Raw genomic sequence first — 14,933 nt, 5'->3', positions numbered from 1 at the left:
TGAAGTCTTACTGTGCCAGCCACTCAGGCTCATCGGTTTCCTTTACTACCAGCCTCACAGCACAGGTTCTTAGGTAGAAACACACGAGCTAAGTCTCAACACAAAACCACAAATGGCAATTCAGCTACGTAAGCAGAGCTGCTTACTGGGTTAAGCTGAGAAGGCCAGGGTCTCCCAGCAGACGGCTACTCATGGCTCCAAGAGCCTGTGGGCTCAGGGCCCTGGAAGCTCTGCATCGTGAGGTTTACAGGGCCCGCTCACCCCACTTCCCAGTGGCACCGCGCACCGCGGGGCAGGAGTATACGGGGACAGTCCCGACTCCCTCCCAGAGCTGTCCCTGCGTCCTGACCGCCCGTTGCTGCTGTCCGGGGGCCCGCGTGGCTCCCCTGTGCCCTCGCCCCCTGTGGGCATCTGCAGGCCTGGCACAGCCTGTGGTGGCATCCTGGCTCACCCCCCCGCCCCACGCTCACCTGTCTCCCTAACGTCCTCTGCCCTCAACCTCACCGACAGCTCCAGCCCCAGACCCGACGCAGCTCCACCCTTCTGCTGCTCTCCACCATCACCCCGAGACTGCCCTCCATCTTCAGCACAGCCTCCTGCCGATCGGCCCCTTCTGTGCCCACAGCCCAGCTGTGCTCCCACTGCAGGGCTGCTCTGCCCAGACGGAGCCTGGTGACCAGCCACCGTGGTGATGCCAGTGTGGGCACCCCCGCATCACCTGCCACCTGCACCGCCTCCTTGCCAAGCCCAGCCTGGGGAAGACGGCACCGACCTCTTCCCTTTCTGATCCTGAAGTGTGCTATTCGATGTTAAACTTGTCATCTCTGCAGTTATCCTCGTACCTATTTTCAACGCACCCCTCATATTCTCTCAGTCTACGGTAACAGAGCCTTCCCAACTTTTCTTGTCACAGTCCTACAATCCAAACTGCACAGAGAGATCTGCTTTTTAAATTTTTTGAAAGAACCGAGACCACGTAAGATTAACGAAGTTTCATGCTAAGGAAAACAAAAGTATAAAAGAAACTGTGGATGTCATCACATTGTTGTTCAGTTGCTCAGTCATAGCCGACTCTTTGCCACCCCACGAACGGCAGTGCACCAGGCTTCCCTGTCCTTCACTACCTCCCAGAGTTTGCTCAAACTCATGTCCATTGAGTTGGCAATGCCATCAACCGTCTTGTCCTCTGTCACCCCCTTTTTCTCCTGCCCTTGATCTTTCCCAGTATCAGGGTCTTTTCCAATGAGTTGGCTCTTCGTTATCAGGTGGCCAATTGGAGCTTTACCTTCAGCATCAGTCCTTCCAATGAATACTCATGGTTGATTTCCTTTAGGATCAACTGGTTTGATCTTCCTACTGTCCAAGGGATTCTCAACAGTCTCTCCAGCCCCACGGTTTGAAGGCATTAATTCTCTGGCACTCAGCCTTTTTTATTGTCCTGCTCTCACATCCATACATGACTACTGGAAAAACCACAGCTTTCATTAAATGGACCTTTGCAGGCGGCAAAGTAATGTCTCTGCTTTTTAATACACTGTCTAGATTTGTCATTGCTTTTCATCCAAGGAGCAAGTGTCTTTTAATTTCATGGCTGCAGTCACCGTCTGCAGTGATTTTGGAGCCCAAGATGATAAAGTCTGTCACTGTTTCCATTGTTTCCCCATCTATTTGCCATGAAGTGATAGGACGGGACGCCATGATCTTAGTTTTCTGAATGTTGAGTTTCAAGCCAGCTTCTTCACTCTCCTTTTTCACCTTCATCAAGAGGCTCTTTAGTTCCTCTTTGCTTTCTGCCATAAGGGTGGTGTCCTCTGCATCTCTGAGGTTGCTGACGTTTCTCCCCACAATTTCCAGCTTGTGCTTCATCCAGACTGGCACTGTGCCTGGTGTACTCTGCTGCTGCGCTGCGGCTAGTCGCTCAGTTGTGCCCGACTCTTCGCGATCCCATGGGCTGTAGCTTGCCAGGCTCCTCCGTTCACGAGGATTCTCCAGAATACTGGAGTGGGCTGCCATCCCCTCCTCCAGGGGATCTTCCCAACCCAGGGGTTGAACCCAGATCTCCCACATTGCAGGAGGATTCTTTACTATCTGAGCACCTCTGCATATAAATTAAATAAGCAAAGTGACCTTGACATACTCCTTCCCCAAAGCTGAACCAGTCCATTATTCCACGTCCAGTTCTAACTGTTGCTTGTTGACCTGCACACTTGTTTCTCAGGAGATGGGTAAGGTGGTCTGGTGTCCCCATCTCTCTAAGAATTTTCCACAGTTTATTGTGATCCACGTAGTCAAAGGCTTCAGTGTAGTCAATGAAACAGAAGTAGATGTCTTTCTGAAATTCTCTAGTGTTTTCGATGATCCAATGGATGTTGGCAATTTGATCTCTGGTTCCTCCGCCTTTTCTAAATCCAGCTTGAAATCTGGAATTTCTTGGTTCATGTGCTGTTGAAGCCTGGCTTGAAGAATTTTGAGCATTACTTTGCTAGCGTGTGAGATGAGTGCAACTGTGCGGTAGTTTGAACATTCTTTGGTATTGCCCACATAATTATGGTTTTTTTTTGGAAGACGAATGGTGAAGTAGGAAAAAGAACATGTGAGCCTCAGCTTCTTCTCTGCCTCGGAACTGTCCTGCACACCTCTCAGTCTACCCTAGCCTCCCGCTCTCCAGCAGCACGGGAGGCTCCTTCAGGAGAGCAGGCTCCCCCGGCTGCTCCAGGACCCCCTCCACTCAGCCCCTCCTCCTCTGTGTGCAGGCGGCGCGTCCTCCTGTACTGGCCCCCTCCTCCTCGTCAGCAAACACAGTGAGACCCTCGCACCCTCTCAGAAACCCCAGAGGGACCCGGCTCCTGCTCCCCAGCCCCTTCTGCCCTCACTGCCTGCCTTCTCCGACTTGGTGCCTCTGCCTCTGGCCCTCGCTGGCCCTGCCCATCCCATCCCCTCCCGCAAAGCTGCTCCTGCAGTGCCCAGTGACCTCCCGCCGCCGCCTCCGGGAGGCCTCTTGCTGCTCTGAGTGCGGGACACGGGCACACTCTCCCCCAGGATCCGCCTGCTCCCCTGAGGCAACACGGCCCAGTCCGGGTTTCACCTCTTATCAGATGCCTTCCAAACTCAGGCCTCCCGCCCCAAGAGGCCTTGGAGCTCTAGGCCTGCGTTTTCACCTGTTTGCTGAATGAACCTAGACAATACCAAGCTGGCCGGCATCTCCCAGAGGACAATCCTTTTTCACGTGGGTCCTCTTGGCTCCCTGTTGCTAACAGCATTCCCACTGAGCAAAGCAACAGACACACACACACTCACACTCACACAGCTGCACTGAAGCCAACGAGTGAGCTTCACCCACAACAAGGCAGCTCAGACGGGTGACCAGCACCCTGAACGGGCGTCAGGGTGTTCTTTTTATGATTAAAACTGAGAAAGGTATTAGTCAATGTCACATTCGGAAACCCTAGGATGTTGTGTTGAAATAATGATGATTTGAGTTAAACCAAACCTGTTGCTATACTGTAACAAGTTTAGTAACTGTAGTAAGCATAGTAACTGCTTCTATAAGAACTATTTTCTGTGTTGTGTTTGCTACTTTTTAAGGTGTTTGGAGAATTTGAGAGAAGCCCCTATATGAGATTGAAAAGCGGTTTTTAATCTGGTTGAGGAAATATAATTTAGCTTTTAATCAATGTGCAAATGTTTGGCAAAAATCCATTTTCAAGTTTCAATTACTGGATGTGTAAGATTAATGAAGAGATGACTAAACTGAGAATAAGCCTGTCCGTGGCCGTAAGCCCTGGATATTCAAGGCTCCCTCCTTCACGGGCGTGCCGTGCACGTCTCTTCTGTTGGAAGGGAGGCTGGAGCCACAGGTCCGTCCAGGACGTCTTGCTCAGAGCTACAGTCTGAGCACGTGTGCCGGGGATGCGAGCCCGCTGAGGAATCTCGGTTTAGGTTCTTCCGGTCGTGTGCAAGGCACGGTAACCGCCGTGACCGAGTAACCCCTTAAATTACCAGTCAGATCGCCCTTTGCCCCCAATCGATGGACCGTCTCTATTCCTTAGTTAAAATGCATCAGTTTTCAAGGAGGCCATAACCCGACAGTGGGGAATATTCTGTTATAGAGATTTTTATTGTAGGAAGATTTAGTCTGCACGTTATGTCTTATTTTTATAATCTAGTATTTGCCACACACAGTTGTAGAAACTATAATGAAAGTGTAAATCTTCGACCTGAAGCGCGAGTGCCTGGGACACGTGTTGGTTCAGTACTGAAGGCTTCTCCTCCCTCCCTCCCTCGCTCGGTCTACACACGTGTACTGATTCAGGAAGGCGTCTGTGAACCGGGCCTCTAGCTGGAAATCCTGGGCCTAAGGGCTACTGGCTACAGCCAAGATAGCTTCCAACGTGCTGCTCTGTAGGGCCCCCTTCCCCAGGACGCACGGATGAGGGCTGCCCGTGCGTCCCCCCAGACCGCACCCTCACTGCCTCGGGGCTGGGGGCTTGATGCTCAGCTGAGGGTGGCGTGCACGGCTCCTGTGCAGTCTTAGTGAAGACAGGCTACACAGCTTTGTAAGAAGCAGAGCGAAAGGTGGCAATTGTTATTACTAGTTATTATTACTATACTTGGAATTATTATATAGGAAAGAAAAGCTTTCTATTCAAAGATCAACAGGGATGTCCAGATGGTCCAGTGGTTAAGTCTCTACGCTTCCAGTTTAAGGAGCGCAGGTTCAATTCTTGCTTGGGGAACTAAGATCCCACATGCTGCTTGGTGCAGCCAAAAGAAAAAAGAAAAAAGGGCTCAGCGTGTACCACTATGATGCCACTGAGAGATCCTGGGTGCTGCAGTGACCCTGCTCAGCCCGTAGAGTCTTCTGTCCCGAGCTGCATGCCAGAGCTCACGTCCCCCACCCCCCGTCCCCCAACTCCCCTTCTCCTTCTTCAGAGCTGCTAAATCAAGTGTGTGGTTAGAAGCGATCATTTCTCATCTTCTGACTGTGAGAGGAGAAATAAACAGGAGACAGGAAAACAAATCTGGTGACTAAGAAAGCCTGGATCTTGTTTAAAGCTCTGCTTGAGTTGTTAAGAATAATAGCCAAAAGTCTTATTTACTTATGTATCAAAAGTATTTACCGAAGGGACTAAGGGGGTAATTGCATCCATTTTTCTTGTCCTCAGACTGGCTTGCATTGAAGACTAACGCCTTTTCATGTGTAGCCTTTTTTTTTTTTTTTCAAATTCGAGTACTTCATTTATTTGGCTGCGTGGTATGTGGGATCTTAGCCCTGCTGACCAGGGACTGAACCTGTGCCCCTGTGTGGGAAGTGAGACATTTGAACCCCTGGACCACGAGGGAAATCCTTACATATATGCTCTTAAATGTCCGCACTGTAGGGGCAGTGTATTAAAATAAGCAAATGTCGAAGACTAAAGCAGGATGTGAGTGGCTTTTTACCATAAAGGGGTCAAAGTTATAACTGGATAGTCTCTCCTCTTTCCTTTCTTTCTTGAAAGGTAAAAAAGCTTTATTTTTTTTTTTTCCCTCTTAAAAGCCAACAGATATTAGACAACCTAGTATTCCTGCTTCTATTAAGGCTTGATTTTACTCTGTGGAGCTGCCATAAAAATCCCGCAAAAACAAAAAGGACTTGCTTATATTTTCTAAGGATCAACCTTGTTACTATTTTAAGAAATTTATTTAAGCCATCTGGTGTTTGGAAAATGGGTCTGATTCTGTAAAGAAAATAAACAAGGTATAATTAGTTCTTGAGTTCATGCCTTTTTTTTTTTTTTTTAAGGAAAAGGAGACCCTTGGATCGCATCCCCTGCACTCTATTAATACACACTCGTTTGCCCACCTGCACTGCTAGGCGTGCGCCGTGGACCAGGCGCTCACGTTCTTGTGGTAAAGAGGCAGCTTCCGTTCCCAGGTGCTCCCAGAGGGTGGCAGGGAGCTGCCCGGGTGCCAGTGAACAGCCACAGTCCTGTCCCAGCTCAGCTGGGCCTCAGGGCCTGCCCTCAGGACAAAGCCCATGCATGGGAGCCGGGCTCCTGGGAGCCCCTGGCTCATCTCTGAGCCCTGCCCCGCACTGGCGCCCGGGAGCACCCACGTGCTCCTTGGCTGGCACTTCCGGGAGCCCTGTCGCCCGTACCCGCCTCCTGCCCTGTGCCCCTCATTGTAACAGTCCTCCCACCAGCTGCTGGAGGCAGAGTCTGTCTGACCACCTTGAGCTCCTAGGGCCCGGGAGAATCTGGCATGAGGTGACTGACTGAGCCGGATAGCTGGCGTGGTGGAGGGCAAGGGGCCTGGCAGGGAGAATAGCCTCAAAGAGGACTTGCCGAGGACACAGCCTCCTTTTAGAGAGTTCTGGAGACATACCGACAGATACTGGGAACGGGTGGGTTTTGGCTCAGATTGCTCTGGGTAGAAATAAAAAGTGAATCCAAACACATAACTCCTTTGTGAGAGACGAGCCATGTAAAGTCCTCAGCCTAACACTTGACACAGAGAGAGCCCTCGGTAAGGCAAACTCTAGTTTAATATGAAATATGCTGTATCCAGTCTCCAGCGTGGAGACCCAAGGTTCAGCAGGAGAGGCAGAGCCACGGGGAGGCCGGGAGACAAGCAGCAGCTCCCAAGGCCCCAGGCTGGAGAGCAGCGGCTCAGGAAGACACAGCTGGGAGTCGTCGTCAGGGGTCAGGGGTCGGGGGCAGCGGTGATCCCAGGGAAGAGCAGGGCTGCAGGAAGGAGGAGGGGCAGGGGCTCGAAGGAGGAGCGCCCTGGAGCACGTCACGGGGTCAGACGCACTGAGGCGCTCAGATGAGGGCGGGAGGACGGGGGCTCCGGCAGTGAAGAGCCCGGGCCTCTGGAGGAGCTGCTCCAGACAGCTGGGGTCCAGGCTGGGAGGCGGGCGGAGGCAGGGCGTCCAGGGTGTTCTGGAGGGGGCAGGATGGACTGTCTGGCGGGGCGAGGCCTGAGGCAGCAGGCTCCCGAGGAGGACACGAGGCCTGAGCCAAGGCAGAGCCGTGACTGCTCTCCACCAGGTACAGGGAGGCTCGGAGACCTTCTCGCCTGACCAGCTCCACGAAGACAGAGACGGCTCCTTCTTCAATAAACAGTACCGGGATAAGGGGTTATCATTTTGGACAAAGTCCATTCCTAGGCCAAGATAAATTCTCAGTACATCAAAAGTTAAAAATAAAAAAGCATCTATAGAAGCGCCAGAAAAAAAGTACAAGAGAACTTTTATAATCCTGGGTTGGGAATTTAGCATGGCGTAAACGCAGGGGCGATGAGACAGAATGTAACTACACAGAAATTAACATCTTCTGTATAAAGAAGTGGTGAACAAGGTGAAAAACAAATGGCAAATGGGAAACACATATTTGTGACAAACACAAAAATAAACAGTAAGACTCATTAATGTAGAAGAGAGATAAATGGTTAACACACACAAAACATCCTTCACTTGACCCATAGCTAAAGAGATACTGTCTTTCACAAACTGGATTGATAAAGATGAAAACACTTGATGTTCTCAGGGCTGAAGGGGGAGGGTGATGTGAGCTGCAGGGCACCGTGCGGATGGGGGGGGTCTTTGTTTTCAAGGCTCGCTCCCTGCTCCCTCGGACTTTGTCCTAAATAAAGACGTAGGTGCTAGGATGTCTACTCTGGCCCTGCTCATAATGCCAAAAGCTGAGACCAATGTCATGCAAGCAGTAGGGGGCCAGATACATGACAACACGGTCAGGCTGCGGAACACCATCAGTAGTTAAAAAGAGCGCACACACCCGTGACACACGAGCTCGAGCACACAGGGAATTCTGGAAGGCAGCGCCGGAATCCTACGTGCAAAGTCAGAGATAGAGCCAGGAGAGCAGAATGAGGAGAGCAACTTTCTTCCTGCCTATGCGTGTCTCATCCGGAAAATGCACCGCTTTGACGGGACTGTGTTTGACCCCTGGTCAGAGAACTAGATCCCACACGTTGCGGCTAAGGCACGGCACAGCCAAACACACAAATAAATAAATTTTTTTAAAAAAAGAAAAGTAAATGAACATAAACTTCAAAAAAGAAAAAAAACTGAACCCGCCCCCCCCCACCCCCCACCCCCGCCAAGTTATCTAGCCATTAAGTCACAAGATGCTTCTTGTTGCCCTTTTTTAACACATGGTCATGAAAATCCTACCTACAGTGCTTGAAAGGCAGGCCCTCTGCCTCCCAGACTTAGGAGGGCAGAGCCACCGTGGGTATGTTAATGAACTGCCCTAAAGGCAGTTTCCTCAAATCACAGTACTGGCCGGAAGGCTAACTGAAATGGTGCAGGTAAATCATTCAGCACAGAGCCTGGTACAAAGTAAGCGCTCAAAACACGTGATTTATTATCAGTGTTAGAGCGCTTCGACGTTACAGTCTCCCAGTGCCCTGTTACATGTGATCACCACCTGACTCTGGACTTCTAGACTATAAAACACCATTATCCTAGCCCCATCTCAACAGCCTCCTTTTTACTGAGTGTCAGAGAAATTAAGTAGTGAGCCTAAGATCACACCCTAGGACTGGAAAGCGGATGTCTGACTTGAACAGTCTTTCCTTCCCAATCACGGTCAGGGGAGGAGCCCCTATACTGTTACGTGAGTTGATGTCAACTGTGAAGTTCCTGGCGTTGTGCTCTGATGGCACCTTGGACAGAGCCAACCAAAGTGCTGCTAGTAACTCAGTTCTGCTGACGATCACATTTCTTGAAAAGATTTTAAATTTTTCTACGACGGTTAGTGATGACAGCACAGAGAGCTCAAAAAGCACAAAAAGGAAAAAAAAAAAAACGCACAGAGGTGGCTAAATCCCCTAAGAAATCAATACGTGCTTCATTTAATCTATGAATCTAATCACTGTTGTCCCCAGACTGAGGCATTTTCATTAGAGTGCTACTGTGTTCAATAATTCTTTACACAACAGAAGCTGCTCTGACCCAAAGAACGTTTTTCCTGGGCTAGAAATGCAGACTGATGCTGACATCGCTGCTGACGAGACAGAGGCAGAGAGGTGACGTCCTCTCCCCGAGGTCCTCAGCGAGTTATGGCAGAACCAGACCCGAGTCCAGGCCTCTGCGTGGTAATCTGCCTCAGATTCTACACAGAGGGAGCCCACTCTTCCTTGCTTTAATTTTTTCATAGGGTTTTCTGGAATCAGTTCTGAGTTTATCTTGGAATTATGAAGCATTATGCTAAGCACATGGAATAAGTATGTTGGAGTTGCAATAAATTCCTGAGTTGATGCAAAATAATGATTTCCTTGAGTTTTTTTTTTTTTATGGTTTGGCTCAAACTACAAATCCTCAACACTTTTCAATAGCCTTGACGTTAAATGCTTTCCTTATATATAGATGAACTTTACTGCAATGTAACACTAGGAAAAGTCCATTTAGAAGAAAACTCATTTGGTATCGGTAGTAGTGATGCCCCTGTTCTGAACTATCTTAATGAGCAATGACCAGCTGAATGTGAAGGCTCTGACAGTCTCTGACACTTAAAATTTAATCGAATGCTATTTAATTAAAGTTGCCATTCAGTCCCTAAGTCATGTCCGACTCTTTGCAACCCCACTGCCTGCAGCATGCCAGGCTCCTCTGTCCTCCACTATTTTCCAGAGTTTGCTCACACTCGTGTCCACTGAGTTGGTGATGCCATCTAACCATCTCACCCTCTGCTGCCCCCTTCTCCTCCTGCCCTCAATCCTTCCCAGCATCAGGGTCTTTTCCAATGAGTCAGCTCTTTGCATCAGCTGGCCTTGTACTGGAGTTTCAGTTTCAGCATCAGTTCTTCCAATGAATATTCAGGGCTGAGTTCCTTTAGGATTGACTGGTTTTGATCTCCTTGCAGTCCAAGGGACTGTTAAGAATCTTTTCCAGCACCACAATTTGAAAACATCAATTCTTTGGTGCTCAGCCTTCTTAACGGCCCAACCCTCACATTCGTACATGACTAGTGGGAAAACAGCTTTGACTACAGACCTTTGTCAGCCAAGAGATGTCTCTGCTTTTTCATATGCCACCTAGGTTGGTCATAGCTTTTCTTCCAAGGAGCAAGTGTCTTTTAACTTCATGGCTACAGTCACTGCCTGAAGTGATTTTGGAGCCCAGCAAAATAAAGTCTGTCACAGTCTCTACTTTTCCCCCTTCTGTTTGCCATGAACTGAAGGGGCAGGTTGCCAAGGATGCATGATCTTCATTTTTTTAATGTTGAGATTCAAGCCAGCTTTTTTACTCTCCTCTTTCACCTTCATCAAGAGGCTTTTTAGTTCCTGTTTTCTGCAATCAGAATCGTATCATCTGCATATCTGAAGTTGTTGGTATTTCTCCTGGCAATCTTGATTCCAGCTTGTGATTCATTCAGCTCAGCATTTTGCAGGATGTACGGTTTGTTGTTCTTGTTTAGTTACTAAGTCATGTCCAACTCTTTTGTGACCCCATGGACTGTGGCCCGCCAGGCTCCTCTGTCCGTGGGATTTCCCAGGCAAGAATACTGGAGTGGGCTGCCATTTCCTTCTCCAGGGGATCTTCCCGACCCAGAGATCGAACCCATGTCTCCTGCACTGGCAGGCTGGTTCTTTACCACTGGGCCACCCGGAAAGCCTCTGCATATAAGTTAAATAATCAGGCTGACAACATACAGCCTTGTTGTACTCCTTCCCCAATTGTGAACCGGTCCATTGTTCCATGACTGGTTCTGACTGTTGCTTCTTGACGCGCACACAGGTTTCCAGGAGAGAGGCGAGGTGGTCTGGGACTCCTGTGTCTTGAAGAATTTCCCACAGTTTGCTGTGACCTACACAGTCAAAGGCTTTAGCATAATTGATGAAGCAGAAGTAGATTTTTTAAAATTACCGCCCTCCCAGCTGAATATATACACGTAAACACACATATGCACGTACCCACAGCATGATAACATGACCACCACTCACGTGACTGAAAACATCAGCTGCCAGAAAACATCATTTTGAAATTAGTCCCCTTCCTCTGGCACCTTTGGAAGCATTTTGGGTCAGACTCTATCCTGGGACATAATTCAGTTAAAAAAAAAAAAAATCTCTGAGCCACATATCAGCTACCCAGCAGTGAGTACTTACTTGGAACAAACGGAGCAGACAGCGTCAGTTGCTGTCTTAGCAGCAAGGCAGACGCACAGCTGTGGGTTTCAGCGACCTAAAAATCCCCATTTTTTCCTCAATAAAAAGAATTTACTGGCAAATATGTTCTACCCCAGCTGAAAGATTAAAAAAAACTGTCTGAGCTGCCGTCTCTGCCAGAGGAGGTTCCTGGGCTGGAGTCCCAAGAGCAACGTCCAGGGCCCCGTGTCACGCTGACCTCCAGGCCCACGTGGCGAAGCCGGCTCAGAGCTGCGGCTTGGTCAGTCACAGGCCTACGAATACGTTACATCACAACGACTGGGCCGATGTCTTCTGAGACGGGAAAATTCAGACCCCAAGTGCAGTTCTAAAACCGCCGTTCCCTTCCGGTCGCTCCTGTTCTGCTTCTGGGAGTACGGGCTCCCCGTGTGCTGAGGCAGCAGAAGAGCTGCAGGAACCAGTTATGAACCCTGCCCCTGAAAAATGGACCTCCACGATGAGACCACACACATTTTGACCGACAAATAATGGAAAAACCCCTCGTTGTCTCACAGGTGCTCATCCGGATTAAGGCCGCGCCTGAAACCGCAGACTGAAGGGGCCAGAGGGGCCTCAGAGAGCCACGTGGGGAGGCGCCCTGCAGAAGCGCCAGGCTTCGGCCGTGCAGACTGAAGCTTCTGAGCCCCGGCCCGTGGCTCCCGCAACCCAGAGACTGCCGTCTGCCTAAGGTGGGCACGTTCCTGGGGGTGATACCAGATATAAGGCACTATGCTTATACCCTAAAAACACAGGCACATTTTGACCCAATCATCTTAATTTTAGAAGTCTGTCTTAAGAAAACAGCCAGGAATGTATGTGGAGGTTTTTATAGCCACAATGTCTAACAAGAGAGGGAGAAAAAGGAAACCGAATAATTGTCAACATCTGGGAGATAAAATAAACACATCATGGTAAGCTCTAACATAAAATACTGGGGGGGATAAAAAATCACGAGGCAAGAGACCCGAGTCGCGTGAGATGCTGGCCAGACCTCAGGTGAAGAGGCTGGAAGCCCCAGGTGCAGCTGTGATCCTCAGGGAGCTATACAGGCGAGCCCGCGTCTCTGCTGCCTTCACGTCCGAGTTCCAGGCAGGCTGAACAGCTGCCGACGGGCAGTTCACGGAAGCCACCTGAGGTCCTTCTGATGTCAGGCCAACCCCCAGGCCTCCGTGAGAAATGGTGGAGCCATGTGAGACCTGGGGTGGAACTTGACTCCAAGATAAACCCCCAGAGTGGGTCAGGAGGGAGCTGTCTGCTAAATCATGCGTTTGCTAAACTGGGAGAATCAAGACAGATGAGTGAGAAACATACCTGACAGTAATTGAGGCTTGTGGTCATTAAAAAGGGTCCCCCAAGTGATATGGAGAAGCCGAAGAGGTTATAGAGAATTAGACAAGTGACCATTTTGCAACCACAAGGTAATAATTGATTCAGGCAAGGTGCGTTAATGGGTCTGGGAACCACTGGGTAAAAGGCTGATGGGGAACCGTTTATTTATTAATCACGAAGAGAAATGGGATGTTTGTCATGGAAATATCTCGCCTCCACTTTAACAAAGGATCAAACTGAGCACAAACCAATAACAGTTCCACCGGCATTGTGGGCTGCTGATGGCTGGAAAGGGAGAAGCCTTATCACCCACTCAGGGTTCCTGCCGAAGGGTTTGTCCCAAGTGTAATAGCAGAGACGCACCGACTGATTCAGACAGGGACTAGTCTAGACTAAACAGGCCAATATCATGAAAGTTGAAAAAAAAAAAGGCAGAGGGTCTTTTCCTCATCAAAGGAGACTTGAGAGATGTGACTACACCTCTTCAGTGAATGCACCTCTTGAGGCCTGAATGGGTTCTGGCTCAGAAGCAGTTATGAAGGCGGGGCGGCTGGAGGTGTGAAAACGGACTGTGAGTCAGCCAGCTCTCACTGATGCTCAGATCTGGGGTGTGAAAACAGTACCCTGAGTCGGCAGACGCATGTCCTTGTCCTAAGAAGACACCGCTGACATCCACAGAGGTAGGGCTGCATCTGCAACCTAATGTCAACGTGGGTGAAATTAAGAAAAGGGCAAAATATTCATTCTTTTACATTAGCTGCTCAAGTTGATGTAAAATAATCTTTTAAAGGAGAAAACCATCCAGAGAAGAGTGATGTGCTACTTTTCATTCAGAAAAAACATGCCTCAGGGACGAGTTTTAGCGTCAGCCCGGGAGCTGTCTTAGGCGCTTACCCTGGCAGCTGAGCAGAGTGTGCACTTGGAAGGCGCACAGTGAACCTCTTCAAAGCTAAATCTGCAAACCTCATCCATGCTGCCAGCAAGTACCACAGGTGTTATGAGATTAGAGCGAGGATTTTAACACACAGAAAAGTGTTGATTCCCATCCCCCTAGCCCAACACTAATAAACCAAGAAGCACTTCAGTCAAAACGCAGAGCTCATGGAAGCCTGAGACTTCACAGGCCAGGAGCGATATGTCCACCTCTCAGACATGGTCTGTTTCTTTTGCTGAGTGAACAGGAGTTCGCTTCCCACGGGCCTTTACATGAACATCTAAAGGGCATCACTGCCACCTGAACAGGACGGGTCAGGGGCCGGGGAGGTGGGTGGGACAGCTCCAGGGGCGGGGAGCAAGGCCCAGGGGCGGGGAGCAAGGCCCAGGGGCGGGGCCTGGCCTTCAGGTGTAACGGCCTCGGGTGTTTGGGTACAGCTTCTGGTGGGAGACCTTAAGCTTTTAAGTTGTTAATGTCACTAGCAAAAGACGGTCATGCATGCAGCCTTAATGTCTCTTTGTTTTTGAATTACCAACACGAGCTCCTGTGCTACCACGAGGCATGTTCAGTTAACCTTTTGCAGAGGGACGTGAGGAACACCGTGAAAGCCCCCAGGAGGAGCCCCTGCTCACAAGGACCTCCGCCGGCCTCGGCCGGGAGGTCTCCCGCGGTCTCAAGGGAAGGGCTGGGGGCTCACCTCTCGACGTGGCTTGTTCATGTGCTGAGCGGGTGTTTCACTGATTCACACGGTAACTTCCTTTCTCTCTAACACGGAATGTGAGCTCCGCGGGGGAAGGGGCAGGGACAGAATGTGAGCTCCGCGGGGGAAGGGGCAGGGCCGGAATGTGAGCTCCGCGGGGGAAGGGGCAGGGCCGGGGTCTGTCTGACGTATTATCATTCATTGCTGTGCCTAGTGTCCGGAGGCGGGCCTAGCACATAGAGTGCAGGAACAGTGGGCAGAGACTGGCGGGCTTTCAGGGCCCTCTTCTGCACACCTAGTCTGGCTTCACACCGAAACAGCAGCACACCCTGTGGCACACACCCCACACGCCCAGCACCACCGCAAGCACTCTTCTGCGTTACCGCAACGAGCCCTCAACAGCCTGCCTCAGTCCGTCATGACTGAGGACACGGGCACAAACGGCGGCCTAGTGACCTGCCCAAGGGCAGCGGCTGGTGGCCGACCCAGGACTTGCTGGGGACAGCGTGGCTGCGGGTCACAGCGGTGCTTCCCACCAGGTCAGGGGACTGGCCTCGCTGCTGCGGCTGGTGGCCGACCCGGGACTTGCTGGGGACGGCGTGGCTGTGGGTCACAGCAGTGCCTCCCGCCAGGTCAGGGGACTGGCCTCGCTGCTGGATGCACAGACCCCAGGGCTAACCCTCCCACAGGTGACAAGGGACAGACTTCCGGAGCCTCCACATGCATCTTCTCCCAAGCCAGACATCCCGGAGCCTCCAGCTGCGTAACAGGCACCGTGGGGTTGGCGGGCGCTCTGACACTGGGTCTCTCTCTTTG

At 50.5% G+C, this 14,933-nt stretch overlaps 1 protein-coding gene across 2 annotated transcripts in view; it reads right to left on the bottom strand.

Moving 5' to 3' along the window:
• Window positions 1-14,933, bottom strand: part of LYRM4 (LYR motif containing 4) — an 88,952-nt gene that overhangs the window by 36,695 nt on the left and 37,324 nt on the right. The gene's annotated exons all lie outside the window — the stretch shown is intronic.

Source organism: Ovis canadensis, chromosome 20 (assembly GCF_042477335.2).
Source record: "Ovis canadensis isolate MfBH-ARS-UI-01 breed Bighorn chromosome 20, ARS-UI_OviCan_v2, whole genome shotgun sequence".
Classification (NCBI taxonomy): domain Eukaryota; kingdom Metazoa; phylum Chordata; class Mammalia; order Artiodactyla; family Bovidae; genus Ovis; species Ovis canadensis.
This window is presented reverse-complemented; position numbering and strand designations above follow the sequence as displayed.